Source organism: Cebus imitator, unplaced genomic scaffold, assembly GCF_001604975.1.
Source record: "Cebus imitator isolate Cc_AM_T3 unplaced genomic scaffold, Cebus_imitator-1.0 Scaffold955, whole genome shotgun sequence".
Taxonomy (NCBI): Eukaryota; Metazoa; Chordata; class Mammalia; order Primates; family Cebidae; genus Cebus; species Cebus imitator.
In genome coordinates, this window is record NW_016108270.1 from 68768 (window position 1) to 73260 (window position 4493).

The 4493-nt window shown below is 44.0% G+C and overlaps 1 pseudogene; it reads left to right on the plus strand.

The window, feature by feature from the left end:
* Nucleotides 1-481: 481 nt before the first annotated feature.
* On the plus strand, nt 482-2345 carry LOC108298413 (annotated as a pseudogene).
* The last annotated feature ends 2148 nt before the right edge of the window (nt 2346-4493 follow it).

The window sequence follows — 4493 nt, forward strand, 5'->3', positions numbered from 1 at the left end:
AGTACAATTGTTCAAACAACATGTAGCTTTTATTTTATTTTTTTGAGATGGAGTCTCTCTCTGTCACCCAGGCAGGAGTGTAGTGGCCCCATTTCAGCTCACTGCAACCTCTGCCTCTCTCGGATTCAAGGGATTCTCCTGCCTCAGCCTCCTGAGTAGCTGGGATTACAGGCACCTGCAACCATGCCCTGCTAATTTTTGTACTTTTAGCAGAGACCAGGTCTCACCATGTTGGCCAGGTAGGTCTCGAACTCTTGACCTCAAGTGATCCGCCCACATTGGCCTCCCAAAGTGCTGGGATTACAGGTGTGAGCCACTGCACCTGTCCAATATATAGCTTTAAAATTTGTCTTTGTCTATTTGAAATGTCCCAGAGGCATTTGTGAAAGTATCCTTGCTTTATGACAATAAGATGTTTGTAGGCACATTTTGCTTTCTTTTGTCTACTGCTCAAGGAATCCTGATTCCGTTTGGCAGAAAAATGTATCAGGTCTGGGGGATTAGGGGATTTTAGATTTTTCCACATGACTACTGTCGGTAGGGAAAGGCAATCTGAATAATCTAAGTAACAAAGTGAAAGCTTTTTTAAGAGTGCGAGTTCATGTTGATGTTTCCAGTTTAACTTCAAGTCCTTTCTTGCTTACTACTATTATGAGAAACTTGAATAAATAATTTGTTCTCTTTTTGTTTGTGCTACCATGTTTTTTTTTTTTTTTGAGACAGAGTCTCACTCTGTCACCCGGGCTGGAGTGCAGTGGTGTGATCTCAGCTCACTGCAACCTCCACCTCCCGGGTTCAAGCAATTCTCCTGCCTCAGCCTCCTTAGTAGCTGGGATTACAGGTGCACACCACCAAACCTGGCTAATTTTTGTATTTTTAGTAGTGATGGGGTTTCACTATGTTGTTCAGGCTGGTCTCAAACTCCTGACCTTGTGATCTGCCCACATCAGCCTCCCAAAGTGCTGGGATTACAGGTGTGAGCCACCGCTCCTGGCCGTGTGCTACCATCTTTAATGCTCTTTTATTTATATTATTCTACTAACTCAAATAATATTATGCTGCATATTATCATATCAAACCATGTGTTTATATTATAATACTGTTCTGAGCTTGAGAAATGCCTATTTCTTTTTTGCTCCCTGACCAAATAGGTTTCAAAGCATACCAGTTTAGATGACCCTTTATGACCACACCATCTGAACACAGAACTAGCTGTCTGGAAAGAAATTTTGACCTCTTGCCCATGGAGCCTCAGGGAATTCCGAAGGCATAGGGCACCCAGCATCAAAATAGAGTCCCTATGCACTTAATGGAAGTTAATGAAAAGGACAGCTAAGTAAACACTGGCTTGTGAGGTTTTAACTAAAACCTTCCTCCAGCTCTTCTCTCCCATGTGCCAAAACAGTCTTGGCTTTTTCCCTCTGAGCCTCACAACTTCACCTTATTTTTTCATATTTTTCATCACTGAGGCTCCTGCTCATTTACTTGTTATAGGCAGTTTGAGGACCGAGCTCCAATTTTTCATAGGATCTTGACTTCTTTGTTGGCTTGAATGGCTTCAAGGTTTTCCTATTTTAGAGCCATCTAAGACAGTAAAAAAAAATTCCAGAAAATACATTATCAAGAACTGTGAACCCGCTGCCATGGCCACTCCAGGTTCCAGAGCAAGAGCACCCAGTGGACCAGGAGGAGGCGAATCACAGTGGGCAGGTGCTGCCAGAAGCTGGCTATGAGTTTGACATATGCTTCTCATCAGTGAAGAAGAGAGCAGTCTGGACTCTCTGGACACTGTGCATGCTACTGGCCCAATGTGGTGGCCTGTAGTGAGGACTTGGCACCTCAATGAATGGCAGTATGGGGGTCTGACCAGCCTCCATAAAACAGAAACTGCTGCCAAGAATGGTGAGGCCCAGGTAAAGATCTGGATATGCTCTTATGATGTCTCACCACCTCCGATGGAACCCTATCACCCCTTCTGTAGCAGCATTAGTAAGGATTGCAGGTATACAGACCTCACTGAAGACCAGCTACCCTCTTGTGTGAGTCTGAAGGATACTATTGCCAGAGCTCTGGCCTTTTGGAATGAAGATATAGTTCCCCAGGTAAAGAAGAGGAATTGGGTGCTGATTGAAGCCCATGACAACAGCCTTACAGGCATTGTCAAGCATCTGGAGGGTCTCTCTGAAGTGGCTGTCATGGAGCTGAACCTGCTTACTGGTGTTTCCATTGCCTATGAATTGGCTGAGAACGTGAACCCCATCAAGTCCATGCAGCTCTTAGCGTATGAAGAGACTATGTGTAGAGCCATGGAAGCTGTGGCTGCTCAGGGCAAGGCCAAGAGGTAAAGAACAGCGGGCAGACTACTGTCCCCAGAAACATCCTCCCTGCCCATGTCATCCTCTGCCCCTCCCTCCTGCACCTGTCACATTGACCACATCTGTAGGCACCTGGAGGTGTAGATGCAGATGGGGACCAGTGGATCCCATTTTTATTTCAGCCATTTGTCTCCTGCACTCACTCTCTTCATACAATCCAGTCAGCATAGCACCTCTGGGGCATGGAGCTCAGTCCAAGCCCAGGGAAAGCTCCCCTTTTCCAAGAGAGTTGAGACATAGTGACTCGGGTTTTTACCAGGGTTTTGTGTGCTAAGGACCTGCTTTAGTAGGGGATAGGGAGGCACCATGCTAAGGCATGGCCAATGAGGAGAAGCAAGAGAGCCTGTTTGCCCCAGGAGGCAAGCTTGTGTTCTTCTATAGCTGGGTTACTTCCTGGGGGACTCTAGTCATTCCAGTGGAAGATGAATGTAACCTGCATGGTGATGTAAAATAAAACAAAAAGGCCCCCAAACCAAACAAAAAAACCTGTTTCCTCCCTGACCCCAGAGGAGCTGGCTCCACTTGAAGATTGGGATCAGTCCTGAATTAAGTTTCTGTTGCATTTACTTTTACAAAAAAATGTATAGAAATAATATGAAACAAAAACCCTTCTGGCATTTCTAGTGGTGGTTGTAATAGTCCCATATGTGGTCATCAGAAAATAAGCCATTCCTCACACCAATATCAGATAATCTCGATAATCTCCTTGACTTGTAATGGATAGGAGTGCATCCTGCTGTGTATTTTAGAATTCATCCCTGATATGGTTTGAATTTGTGTCCCTGTCCAAATCTCATGTGGTATTGTAAATCCCAATGTTGGAGGAGGGGCCTGGTGGGAGGTAATTAAATCATGGGAGCAGATTTCCCCCTTGCTGTTCTCGTGATAGTGAGTGAGTTCTCACAAGACCTGATTGTTTAAAAGTGTATGGCACCTTCCCCTTCGCCCTCTTCCTGATCCCTAATCTTATAGACCATATGCATGTAGTCAATTGCCTAGGGATTGTGGAGTAACAGGACAGAAGAAACCTGAGCCCCAGATCGACGTCACAGAGCCAACTTCCTAGGGATCAGTGCAGAGGCTATTGTATTGATACAAATGATTTTAGCTTGGATTAGCCCAGTGAAGGTAAAGAAGGATCTCTTCAGGTAGAACTATGAACCACTGCTCAAAGAAATCAGAGATGACACAAACAAATGGAAAAACTTTCCATGCTCATGGATAGGGAGAATCGATATTGTGAGGATGGCCATATTGCCCAAAGCAATTTACAGATTCAATGCTATTAAACTACCATTGACATTCTTCACAGAACTAGAAAAAACTATTTTAAAATTCATACAGAACCAAAAAAGATTCTGAATAGCCAAGGCAACCTTAAACAAACAAACAAACAAACAAAGAAAGCTGGAGACATCACAATACCCAACTTCAAAGTAGACTACAGGATTACAGTAACCAAAACAGCATGGCACTAGTACAATAACAGACATATAGACAAATGGAACAGGATAGAGAACCCAGAAATAAGACAGCACACCTACAACTATCATATCTTTGACAAACGTGACAAAAACAAGCAATGGGGAAAGGATTCCCTATTTAATAAATGGTGCTGGGATGACCGGCTAGCCACATGCAGAAAACTGAAACTGAATCCCTTCCTTACACCTTATACAATAGTTAACTCAAAATGGATTAAAGACTTAAATGTAAAACCCAAAACTATACAAACCCTAGAAGAAAACCTAGGTAATACCATTCAGGACATAGGCATAGGCAAAGATTTTATGTTGAAAACACCAAAAGCAATTGCAACAAAAGCCAAAGTTGATGATTGGGATCTAATGAAACTAAAGAGTTTCTGCACAGCCAAAGAAACTATCAAGAGAGTAAATAGGCGGCCAAGCGCACTGGCTCACGCCTGTAATCCCAGCACTTTGGGAGGCTGAGGTGGGTGGATCACGAGGTCAAGAAATCGAGACCATCCTGGTCAATATGGTGAAACCTGGTCTCTACTAAAAATACAAAAAATTAGCTGGGCATGGTGTTGCGTGCCTGTAGTCCCAGCTACTCAGGAGGCTGAGGCAGGAGAATTGCCTGAACCCAGGAGGTGGA